The following is a 13,813-nucleotide window of genomic DNA, read 5'->3' on the forward strand; positions in this document are numbered from 1 at the left end:
TTGATTTAAATTCAATGAAGCGGGTGAGGCAGGAAGCTGTGTGCATCCCCACTGTCGCCACCTTGCTTCCAAATGGTAACACCGGTAGCTACTGGCATCACTTTTGGTATCCATGGTAACTCACGAGTGACCTACTACTAGGAATAGGATTGGGCTTCTTACCAATAGTGTTTGATTGCCATGGGATAAATCACAAAAATGAGAGCGGTGATGTTTGGGACGCTGTTCATGCCCTGGAGATTGCTAAAACAATCATCCAACTAATTAATTCAATCGAATTTTACTATTACGTTGTTTCCCCAATGTAGGTCACTAGAGCTGGGTTGTGCGAACAAAAAAGGAAGCAAAAACTAGATCACCCACACTCTGAGTGTTCGGCTACACAAATCTCACGGTCCGCGTTATCATTCCAATCGCTCAACGGTACTCTCCCAAACGCCTTTTGGTCCTAGTTGGGTGGATCTTACAAGGCACAACGCACAGTAGGTCGCCAAACTGATTTTCGCTTCTAGTTAACCCAGAGCAAGCTGTCGAACAGCATCCGGTGGTTCGGTCCGCTCGCCTTATCGTAAATATTTTGATCTCTTGATGTGTCCCAAACCTTTGGTTTCCACTATTGGAGTTTCGTAAAAATCGCTCAAACCATAGTTTGTAGTCTTCCTATAGTTTTAACCCTCCGAGAGTCCGTCGGTTTACCGAAAACTTTGCGATTGTATACAGGTACGAGTGCGCGTTTGACGTGCCCGGGGTCGCGATAAACAGTCCAAACAATCGTAAGTGCAAAATGTCCTTCGTTTGTAAACATTTGTATTTTTTTCGCCCCGCTTTCGCCAATCAATCATTTTCCTGCGCTACGCTAACGAGGCAGCAATCTATTTCTCACTTCCCTCTAACGTTTCTTAGTAGTTATTATCATAACTTTAATCGCGTGTTGCGGTTCTCTCTCTCTCTTTTCCTGTGTTTATGTAGACGATGATTATGTTGATAATATGTAAATATATCACCAGCTTGGCAAAATTAAAACTTCACCGGCTGTTTAGCTGTCAATCTACGAAGCATCAGCCAACGAAATATTTGAATGTGTTTTTCTATTGTTTATTGGTGAATTTATCTTCAAAACAATGTGCAAAAATCGAGCACAAAATTATCAGTATTCTAGGAAATATAGCGTTTTGAACGGAATGGACCAAATACCTATCATACTCGCGGAGTGAATGTGGAATGTATTGGAATGCAGAAGGGAAATAAAATCAGGAGTAAAGGAAATATGCCGTACTAGCTTGAAACCGAAACGGGTCGTTTCTGGTGGCCTGAATTTTATCTAGTAATAAGTTGAAATTAAAATTTTTAAATGCAGGTAGTTTACTTAACACGGCACGTGCGTTAGCTTGAAGGTGCCTGGATATTTTCGTTTCTTTTTCTTTAAAATTATTTCTTTAAACTAGTGATACATTGAAACTAGGTAAACCATTTATTTTTTAATTAAACTTATGGAAATAATCACCTATAACTAAAGCAATATTTCAACATGGGATTAAGATAGAATCTGTGGCAGAGGATAGAGGGTGGACAATGCTAAACAATAAAAAGAACAGAGCCAACTTGTACATTGATGGTTTCCAAAATAAGGCAGATCGACAACATGTAAGAGAGGTCTCGGCTTGCCAAAATCTCACGAACTTGAACGTTGGGTGGTCTTCCTCGGACCCGTAGGGAATCTTTCAAAGGAAACCCAGCACCACGATATTCAACACACGACCTAACAACGTGCTCGATGTTATGGTAATCCTGGGTACAAACACCGATAAGCCTATTTTGAAAAAGATAATCGTCAAACATTTTGTGATTATGAGCAAGGGCACCACGCGTATTAAATCCCGACTTACATCCAATCCCTTGAACCATGCTTTAGTCGAATCCTTAGAAACACGATACCTTAGAAGCACTGGCGAAGCTGGACGTAATGCTGATAACGTCCCCCCAAAGTCCGAGTGCCCATGAGCTATCAGAAACATTAGCGATGGCATATGATGTAACAATACCGAGGAAAATGTAGCCGAGGAACTATCGGAGTCCAGCGTACTGGTGGAACAAAAGGCTAAGCATCCTCCGGGCTGCCTGCCTAAAAGCCAGAAGACGCGTTTAGAGAGCAAGATTTGAAGCAGTCAGAGAAGAGTGTAACGTAACATTCCGGGCGGCCAGGACTGCTTTTCAACGCAAGATAGTGCTAACCAAGTCCAACTGCTACAAGGAGCTGTGCAGAGAAGTAGACGCTAACCCCTGTGGCAACGCTTACCGTTTCGTTAGGACCAGGATCAAGGGTCCAATGACGCCAACCGAAATGTGCGCAGACAGACTGACAATTATTGTGAAGGGGCTTTTTCCCAGCACGACCAAACGGCACAACCGCCTACACCGTACGTTGATGCAGACGGTAGAAATGCTGGTGACAATCAAGTTTCCAACGACGAGCTTCTTATAGTGGCAAAAGGGCTGAAAACGCACCGGATGGTATCCCCAATGTGGCACGGAAAACTGCGATCCTAGCGTTTCCGGACATGTTCAGGATAGTCTTAAATAAATATATGCACGATGGCTACTTCCCGGATAGATGTTGGTGCTTCTGCCAAAACCAGAGAAACAACCAAGAGATCCAGCATCGTATCGGCCTATATGCCTGCTGGATACTCTCGGTAAGCTCCTGGAAAGGGTCATCCTTAACAGACTGAAGACCTACGCTGAAAGTGAGAAAGGACTATTACAGAGGCAGTTCGGGTTCCGAAAAGGGACATCGACAGTGGACGCCACCCGCACAGTCATCACGAGCGCGGAGAAAGCATTGAAGCAAAAGAGAAGGAAACGTAGAGCAGCAAAGACTCTTCTGCAGTTTTTATGCTGCTGCATTCAAAGACGACCCAAAACTATTTCAAGTTTGAAATCGGTATCCAGAAACACTCCAGTGCCGCCAGCGAACATCATGTTGAACCGACGCTACTGCGCTATGGTAGCAATATACGCGAAGAACGCGTTCAACAGTGCAAGCTGGGGGGCGATCGCCGTAGCACTGCACAAAATTCGTGTTCTGGACTACCTCTGCAAGGTTCTGAAAAGTCAGTTCCAGAACCAAGTACTAGTCTACGAAACGAACACGGGGCTGAGGTCGATTAAAGTCACGACAGAAGTACCTCAGGGCTCCATATTCGGCCCAACGCACTGGAATATAATATACAACGGAGTGTTAATACTGGAACTGCCCAGGGGAGATCGTCGGCTTTGCAGATGACGTTGACCTGGCAGAAACGGCAGAAACAATGGCTGACGTCAAGTTGCAGCTAGCTTACCATAAGACGGTCAACCACCGTAACAAAAATCCAGCGTTTCGTGTCGGGGACAATACATCCCATCGATGCCTTCGCTGAAGCACCTGGGTGTGATGGTCGACGGTCGGTTAAATTACAACAGCCATATCGACTATGTCTGTGAGAAGGCTGCGAGGACAACTAACGCATTGGCAAAGATCTTGCCGAATAACAGAGGAGCAAGAGGCAGCACGAGACGTCTCCTGGCGGATGTCTCATCCTCAATACGTACTGGCCTGGGCTGCTGCGCTGAGCGTAACCGGACTAAGTTGACAAACACGTTTCGTCTAGTGGCAACAAAATCGTCGTAGGCGGTATGCGTAATTGCCGGGATGATCCTCATTTGCATCACTCTGGCTGAGGACGTGGATACCAGCGGAGAAATGCACGTGATGCAAGGAGACGGGCCCGAGCGGACTCGTTGGCTAAGTGGCAGCAAGAGTGAGACAACGCGGATAAAGAAGGTGGACCCACCGACACATCCCAAATGTGGCTGCTTGGGTACATAGGAAGCATGGAGAGATGAACTTCTATTTGAGGCAGTTTTTGTCCGTGCATGGATGCTTCCCGAAATACCTACATCGGTTTGGGCACGCTGCGTCACCCGTTTGCCCGAAGTGTGTGAACGTGCAAGAGACATGTGATCTTCTAATGCCCCAGGTTCGAAGAAGTCCGAAGGGGTATGTCTGATATTTCAGTGGACAATATCGTCGAAGAGATGTGCCGCGATGATCATATCTGGGACGCTGTCAACAGAGTGGTTGCGAGTATACTCTCAGAACTGCATTGGAAGTGGTGTAGGGACCAACAAAGAAGCGTCATTGGCTAGAACGCCGCCGTGGAACCAGAAATGTGGTTTCCAGAGAAATTTCGTCACTGGGAAACTCTCCGACGGTGTAGACTAGGTCCACCGCAGGGGATCAGTTAAGTAGTACGCAATGAAGCACCGGATACGGGTAGTCGGGCGCTAGCGAACTGGATGTCAGGCTTCACCGGAATCGCCGGAACGACCTCGACATCCTACCGGGTAGCTCGTGGTAAGCTAGATCCACTGCCGGGGATTAGACCGAGTAGACCGCGTCGAATAGCTAGCAGCGGGTCGTTGGGGCACCAGTGAACCGGAAGCTACGCTCCACCCGGAATCGCTAGATGGACCTCAGCACCTACTGACTGGCCCGTTGGGTAGGCTAGGTCCACCGCTGGGGACTAGACCGAGTAGACGAAGTGGGGAGCTTAATGGCTCACAGAAGCGAACATCGGTATTGGGAGCAATCTACCGCCGAGGAATTCACGGTAGAGTAGATTCGCCACAGTAGGGTGTGTACACATCTTAGTGCAGCAAACAAACCAAGTCCAATTCGAGTAAATCCTAAAGCAAAAACCGATTTAATCCACCTAGCAGTGAAATGAGACATTTCTTACACATTTCACTATTGGATTAGTTTGCAGAACTCACGAGAAGTAGGCACCCAACTAGAGGTGGGATGAAAACAGTTTCTAGTTTTGCACGAATAAAATCTTGAATAAACTGAATAAATTATAGAAATCAACAAAACGAACGAAATAAAAAAAGTAAAGCAAAAAATGAAATAATTGGTTTTTAAATTCATAAAATGAGTAGACAAATTAATGTAAATCAAAATTATAATATACACGAATCAAATTAGATTAGGTTATTAAAAAAAATTAAGATTATATTTAGATATAGTTCTAAGAATAATAGAATAAATTGACTCATACTAACAAATTGAATGAAATAAAACGAATAACTAAACATGAAATGCATAAAATTAAAGATATGAATAAAATGAATCAAATGAATAAAATGAATAAAATGAATCAAATGATTCAAATGATTCAAATGAATTAAATGAATCAAATGAATTAAATGAATCAAACGAATCAAATGAATCAAATGCATCAAATGAATTAAATGAATCAAATGAATCAAATGAATCAAATGAATCAAATGAATCAAATGAATCAAATGAATCAAATGAATCAAATGAATCAAATGAATCAAATGAATCAAATGAATCAAATGAATCAAATGAATCAAATGAATCAAATGAATCAAATGAATCAAATGAATCAAATGAATCAAATGAATCAAATGAATCAAATGAATCAAATGAATCAAATGAATCAAATGAATCAAATGAATCAAATGAATCAAATGAATCAAATGAATCAAATGAATCAAATGAATCAAATGAATCAAATGAATCAAATGAATCAAATGAATCAAATGAATCAAATGAATCAAATGAATCAAATGAATCAAATGAATCAAATGAATCAAATGAATCAAATGAATCAAATTACAAATGAGTCAAATTGATTTAATTCATCCAGTGAATACAATGAATCAAATTAATGAAATGGATCAAATGAATAAAAAGAATGGATGAACAAAATGAATAAAGTAAAAAATAAATGAAATGCATAAATAAAACAAACGAATCAAATAAACAAAATGAGCTGAAGTGATTAAATGAATAAAAAGAAGAAAATGAACAGAATGCATTGATTAAAATGAAAAATTGAACAATGGTAAAAGGTTATAAATTAATATAAAGAAATAAATTGAATCAAATAAGCTATTTGGAAGAAAAGATTGAAACTGAAAAAGTAGTCAGATTATTAAAATGAAGAAACTGAACAAAATGATTAAACTGGAAAAAATGAATAAAATGCATACAATGAAAACAATGAATAAAATAAGTTAAATGAGTTATGAGTAAAATGCACAAAAAGAATAAACTGATCAGAGTGAATCCAAAGAATGAAACGAATAAAATAAGTAAAATGAACGCAGATGAACAAAACGAATAAAAAGATGCGGAATGAAATAATTGATTAAAATGAAATGGTCATATATTTAAAGCTAAAAATATTTTTGAATTAAGAAAATGAATAAACCGGATTGTACGAACTTGAGAACCATTGCATCAAAAAGTTTTGAAATGGTTTTGAAAATCCCATCTTCTGAGAAAAGGCTAATATATATGCAATGGACTTTCTAGGGCTTCCATCTTTTTTTGGTTTTATTCTTTTTGTTTTCATGCTTCTTTACTTGACGGCGTCTTTTTAAGATTATCTGGTGTTTCTACCTTATTCTTGGACCATATTTATTTATCAGGAACCTGGAACGTTCAATTTGCTTTGAAATTCGAAGTTTGCTTTTTGGTCACATATTCCCGAAAAAAAGATTTATGTGTAGAATAGAATTTACTGGTCCAGTATTTTAACGCGCAATTAAATATAGTAAAGTGAGTCAAGGTCACATGTGCTTTCAAGCCCCTTGAACAAAGAACGACAGGGAGAATGCGATTCGTGAATGAGACAGGTAGATATTTCAAAAAATTTATTTGCATTGAAGTAAATAGTGTGAAATGTCTAGGCTATGTCGATAGCATAAAAGCCGTGCATTCAGTTGATTGCAATGCAGTCTCTTTCAATTCATCCTTATAGCTTTCATATTGTTTCGTTCGGAATTCTCGTGCAGGAAATATGGATAAATAAGTCCTATACAGACCAATTCTGTGAAAAATAAATGGTTCAAACTACTCAGTATATCCAAATATAGACGACGATAAGTTAGAGGACACATTGTAGTTGCATCCCCCATCGAGAGTGGGTACTTTGGGAGACTTCTTTTCCTGGATCTGGTTTGTGGATATTTTTGGTCTTTGATCCGTTATTTTTCATGAAAGTTCGTACCAATACAACGAATGTGCAGCTGATACAACTCATGGTTCATTCGCCTGCGCAACGTTCCGTCTTCCATCTGCAACACCTTTCGTTCGAAAACTCCAAGGGTGCGTTGGTCCTCCACGAGCATAGTCCAGGTCTCGTGGCCGTAGAGGACCACCGATCTAATCAGCGTCTTGTAGATAATCAACTTCGTGCGGCGGCGAATTTTGTTCGACCGGAGCGTCCTCCGGAGTGCAAAGTAGGCACGATTTCCCGCCAAGATCCCTCTCTGAATTTCTCTGCTGGTATCATTGTTGTCGGTTACCAGTGAGCCCGAATACATGAATTCGTCGACCATCTCGATTTCGTCACCGTCAATCCGAACTCGGGTGGGAGGTTCACATTGTCGTCTCTAGAACCTCTTCCTCTCATGTATTTTGTCTTCGAAACGTTGATGGCAAGACCAATCCTGCTGGCTTCAGCTTTCAGTCTTTGAGTATATATTTCATTCAAAATTCAATAGAGATACGAATAGTTTAAATATCGCACGTGGAATGTCTCTTTTGAAAATTTTCATCGTCAAACTCATATTACCCAGTTAAGTCAAATATTTTTCTGGTATAGCCATGCATTTCCTTAATTATAGTGTAGATACAGGCTTTGAATACAATTGAATTAAAATTGAGTTGATGTAGCAGCAGACAAAAAACAGTTTTGTTTTCTCAAACCTTCGCAATTACAATTAATAAATATTTCAGATTGGCAGATTATCACACAACTTAGAAATTGATACAGAAATAGCTAGATAGATGCGATAGAAGAGAGACAGAGAGAGAAAGAGAGAGAGAGAGAGAGAGAGAGAGAGAGAGAGAGAGAGAGAGAGAGAGAGAGCGAAAGAGTGAGGGAGAGATGGGGGGGCGTGTGAGGAATGGCAAATGATGATTAAGGTTCAAGTTACCTTTTTTAAGCATGTGTTAGAATTGAACGCTTGGTAGTGTGGGTAGGAAAATTTGTGTTCAGCTTTGCCACCGGATTATCCATTTAAACCTTTTTAAAACTCTAAAAGAAGAATATCAGTCGATTTATTAGATCATCACGATTCAATTCATGCAAAATACCTGCTGGAAAAACCATCGGCTTAGCTAAACGGTGCTTTTGAAAAAGTGGCTGTGGTTTTTTCATGGCGCAGTTGTGGTGCGTACCCCAGCTCGGTGTGGTAGTGTGATAAAAAATCACAACCACTTTTTCAAAAGCACCATCCAGCTAAGCCGATGGTTTTTCCAGCAGGTATTTTGCATGAATTGAATCGTGATGATCTAATAAATCGACTGATATTCTTCTTTTAGAGTTTTGAAAAGGTTTAAATGGATAATCTGGTGGCAAAGCTGAACGCAATTTTTCTTACGCATACTACCAAGCCTTGAGGTAACTTGAGCCTTAATGCAGTGACATTATTTTCATAGGTATATTATTATGATATATTGATTTCTTTCATTCTTGTCATAATTAATGTGAACAGTAAAAGGAAAAGAGCTAAATTTTCGCTAGATTTTTGGGCTTCAAACATACAGTTGCTTTCGGTGACGCCACGAGTATAATTATATGAGAAATCTTTTATCTCACTACTAGGTGAATTACTTGTTGATCTGTGTATTGCCATACCATCCAACATTTACCTCATGATTGAACGCAATGCCTAATCCAAGGAATAAATACTAGAACTCACTGTTTCTTTATCAACACATTATTTTGTCTTTGAAGTGAGCTTATATATTGATTTTTGAGAAATAGTTAATTTATTATAAAGGTAATTCACAAAATGTTCTCAACATCGAATTTCTTGAATCACGTAGATGTGTTTTCATACCCCGGTATTCAAAATCGGTTTAGTTTTGGCCCTAAAACACCAGTAAAGCAATACTCTGTATGAAACAATCTCATTTTTAATTAGTGAAAATTAGTAAGCGAGGACTAAAAATACAAAATGTCTAATATCTCCGCCGCTCGTACACGGATTTAGACAATCTATAGCATGTTAGAAAGTTTGTGGGACATTATTGTATTGTTCGAAAGTTATTTGCAAAAAACCTGCTGTGTTTTGACAAAATCGCCCATATCTCAGAAAGTAAACAACATATCGAAAATCAAAAATAATAGTGTCAAATGGCAACGTTAGACCTTTCATTTGAAACTAATTTCATTAAGATCGGTTCAGCCATTGCTGAGATAATTACATGACATTTTGCACATACATACATACACACATACACACACACATATACAGACATTGTCTCAATTTGTCAAGCTGAGTCGATTGGTATATGAGACTAGGCCCTCCGGGCCTCGGAAAAAGTTGTCAAAGTTTGAGCGAATCCTATACATTTCTTTTGTAAGAAATGTAAAACAAAAAAAAAATTTCTTAAGTTAGAAAAATTTATACAAAATAATTAGAATGGTATCTAGTGACCAAAGAAGAATGTACTAACAGTTTCGGTTCATTAAAAATAAAGAAAAAAGGTATTCCCATTTTGTCAACCTAAAATAAACCAATGGGCTGATAAAAACGGATCTTCACAATATTCCAGTGCAAAAGCATCTGAACGTAGAGCAGCAAAGACTCTTCTCCAGATTATTTGCTGCTGCATTCAAAGACGACCCAACTATCTCATGTTTGAAACCGGTATCCGGAAACACTCCATGACTAGTGTGGCCAGCGAACATCATGTTGAACCGACGGCCTTTTTTTCTATTTTTGACCAAGCACAATATATGTATTTAAGGATTAAAAAACCTCGATTAGCGTAGGTATTGAGAATGTATATATAAATACCTACACGCTTCACGGTTACTAAGTTTCGCATCTTCTTTTATCTCAGCATACTGAACCTTAAACCTGTGCGAGTAAACCGATGCGATCCCTAACATCGGTTACATCAATGCGTGACATGACAACCGAACAGCACTGATCCATCAACCTCAGCTTTTATCTATCAGTCGGCCTATATAATCCACTCTGTTTTGATTAAGGGTTACAGCCCACCCGTAACACTAACCCATCCCACCAGCATTTTTGCTGTTCATTACAACAAAAGCGGTTCAGGCTTTTCCAACCCTTCCGGGAGCATGTTCGCCTTCAACTGGTTTGTCTACTGTCGCACAGTGGGGGAAATGTACATCAAATGCGAAGGAGTTCCATGTCATAACTCGAAGTGACATGAAAATAGAAATCCGTATTTTTTTCCTCGAGTGAAGAATTTTAAACAATCAAGTGGAGATGGAATTGTTTCATCTGCCATATGAGCTGCTAGCGGTGAAATAAAGCTTATTGTAACCCTCTTGAAAAATGTTTTCGAATGATTTCAAATATGATTGCACTGCGACGCACGGTTGACAAAATAGGGTAATATGTATGATTTCTGTAGAATTAAATGAAAATGATTAACGCAGGTATCTGTGACCGAACATACCCCAACTCAGAGCAAAAAAGTTCTAGAGCACACTACAAAGATAAGCTAAGTTTTAAGATTGGCTGCAAGAGAGTCATAAAACTTCATTTATTTCGCGCTATGGCTGATTTTACCGTTTGTGGAAAATCTGATTGCATATCAGGCTATAAGCAATTTACATACTTTTCCCCCACTGTGTGTCGAGTTAAGTTTCCTACCTTTGTATGAGCAGGTCTGCTTGCTGAAGCGGCGTCGAAACACATTATCGCATTTTCAAGAATAAACCAAAGCAACACGGAAGTCGGAAGTGGGTTTGCTTACCAAAAAAGGACGCATGACGTTTCGTTGTTTTCGTGTGGAAAGCCTGGCTGTTGCTTCACCTATACATGAACGTGAAGCAATTTTTTACGTTTGTTTGCAGCTGTAAAACTCTGGGCGACCGGTATGCAACATAATGCTGAAGGAGCTAATTTCTTACAGGATTGTGAATAACCACGGTCGAGGATATAATAGCCACCGTTGTTAGGAGCTTTCGGGTGGGCATTACTGATAAGTTGAATTTTGAGATATTACTCGAAGGGTGACCAATACTATTCAAGTTACTCTTATCAGAATCTTGTTAGCCATTTCTCGACAAACTTTTTTCTACCGCATAAAGGGTTTCAAAACTATTTTTTCTTAGAACGAGAGACCTAGTGTAATAAAAATAGGTGCATCTTTCGCAGTGCTAGAAGCTGCTTAATATTCTCCTTCTGATCATGTCCAATTTCATGAAATAGGTAGTTTAAGGCAGTCTAAATTAGAATGTTCAGTTTTCAATAATATTTACACACATTAGGCTATGAAAATATTCCAAAATTTCATTTTCACCATTAATATAAACTATCCCTGGCAGCACTGTTTCAGCGCAAATCAGATTAATTGTAATAACTTCTGTTCCCTGTTATTAGCCTTACTTATCGAATGGGTTAAAGATGCCATTGGAATTATGAGCAGGAATCAATTCTTGAAGGGAATAGAAGAAGAAGAGCAATATTATGTCAAAGTCCACTGGAGCTCAGAGCATTTCATTGAAAATAAGAACATGATTCTATCAGCATCTTGAATAAATCATAATCTTCAGCAGAATACTATTTTTAGCAGGATTCGACCAGATCTTTGAGAAGCTTTTCTCTAGAATCCTGCATCAAAATTCAGAGAAAAAACCTTAGAAATACGGATAAGGATTCAATCGAAATCTTGAAATAGAATCCTAGAATCCAAATAGAATCCTGAAAAGCATTTCATCATTATCTCAAGGGAGTGCCAGAAAGCGACCGAGTAAGTACAATTACATTGCATGTGTGGCCTGCAGTATCCGATGTGTGTATTACGAGAAAAATGTGCTTTTAGTTTAAAACTAAAAAGTTGCATATTTGGCAACACTCCCGTAAAACCTACCATTTTTTCCAGAATCATTCTACAAATCCTTCAAAAATCAGCTCCCTGATTGATTCTAGTGCAAACAGTACCAGAGATATAATCCGAAGAACAATTATTTTTTGAAACAATTTATTAAAATTAGGCGTGTTCCCATGAACCGAGTGGTGGTTAAAAATTGACACAATAATTTAGAATATTATATATTGTGCACTTCCCACCAACCTGGATTCCGCACTTTCAAAGTGCGCGTGATCTCAAAACTGTGAGCTGTCAATTGTGTATTTCAATTGATAGAGATGGTACTTTCGTAGACAGATCAGTCGAACTAACCAGTCTATGAGAAGAATTTAAAGGAAGAATGGTAAGTGCGCAGTGCGGTTAGAATCCAGTTTTTAGTGTCACAAGCAATATTGGCTCTAGATGAACAATTTCTTCAAAACTAGTTCCAATCCATGAAGGTCGATTTCAAGTTTTGGTTTTTTGGCCACTTTGCGCGGAATAACTCATAAATAAGCTATTTTTGAGGTAGGCCAAAATTTGAGTGGAGTTTAACCATAGCCCCTCGGATAATCGAGTCCACCCTGTAATTTCATAATTTGGAAATGAATACTTTTATACACATAGGTCAGATGACAAGATCTGGTAAACCGATTGCGCAGCTCACCAGGGCTCCCACACATCCGCGCATAGTATCTTATGCCCTTTACTACAATCAGTCATATATCAAATCATTTTAGTTTTTTCGGCGGCACTTAGACATATACGATTATACCTGTGAAGGGCATCTGAATTGTGTGTTTATCTCCTTTTCGATTATTTCGATTCTCATCTTAATTTGAACCCAATTGACTGATTTGGGTCAAATTTGAAATAGAATTCTAGGAGGACATGGGGTAGAAATAGCTTTGTGATGCTGGGGATCATATATTGATCGCCATACTTCACAGCTATTTATACTTGTTTAATTATAGGGGTCCTTAGTTCAATAGTGCCCAGAAACTCGAGTGGTGGAAGACTCAGCCGTAACCAAAATCAGTATCAAAATGCCGTCGCTATGCTCTCTTCTATATGGTATCCACTTTAGACGTGAGGATGTCTAGAGTTTAAATGTTCTTTCAATTTAGTTGAGGTCCAGTGGTCTGTAGGCTGTTTCGGGTCTTCATCATTCCGAGGATGAAATCAATCAGGTCTTCAGTACTATGCTGGATATATATCACAACTGTGAGCCCCTCCGGGAATTTGGGTTCCGTTACAGTGGTACAGTCAACAGTATTTTTCTTAAAGCCATTTCGGCTGAATCTTCTTCTGTACAGTGAAAGACTAGTCAGCCCGATTTGGAGATAGTGTTTTGTTTGAATAGCGGCTAAAAGTTGTTGATAGCAGTTTGCCCCACAGGCAGACCCAATACTCATCTCTTGAACTGTCTGGCATCCTCCATATTCAGACGTTTTTAGGGAAAGTTTTTGAGAAATAACTCTTTTTTAGCATTGTATCTTGGACCTGATTTATTGTCAACCCTCTGGACAGGCTGCATGTCAACCCTCTGGACAGGCTTCATGCCTACAATAACATTTATTTTGTTTTTTTTCTTCTGTGCCGTTTGATTAGGCCGGCACATTAGGATCGATACCAGTAAGATCCTAATTATGGCATACTGGCGGAAGAACACTGATGCGAATAAATATTTCATCGAAATTGAAACACGGAACAACAACCGACAGCTACTCCATTCCACTACACTAGTAAAGATGGGTGACAGTTCCCTGAAACGGCGAGTAGCCTAATGGTACTGGCTGCCTTCGTCCCGTGAAAACTTTGGTAGGCCTCCAGGTATTTTCGAGCCCCGGCACCTCAGACGGTGGAAGTAGGCTCACTGGAACCTTCCTGACT

At 39.5% G+C, this 13,813-nt stretch overlaps 1 protein-coding gene across 1 annotated transcript in view; it reads left to right on the forward strand.

Annotated features, from left to right (window-relative positions):
* The first annotated feature begins 526 nt into the window (after positions 1 to 526).
* The window catches only part of LOC131678026 (proton channel OtopLc), a 164,037-nt gene continuing 150,750 nt past the window's right edge, over positions 527 to 13,813 (forward strand). The window contains exon 1 of the mRNA XM_058958170.1: positions 527 to 773. The gene's annotated coding sequence lies outside the window, so the exon portion shown is untranslated. The remainder of the gene's footprint in view (positions 774 to 13,813) is intronic.

Source organism: Topomyia yanbarensis, chromosome 1 (assembly GCF_030247195.1).
Source record: "Topomyia yanbarensis strain Yona2022 chromosome 1, ASM3024719v1, whole genome shotgun sequence".
NCBI classification, from domain to species: domain Eukaryota; kingdom Metazoa; phylum Arthropoda; class Insecta; order Diptera; family Culicidae; genus Topomyia; species Topomyia yanbarensis.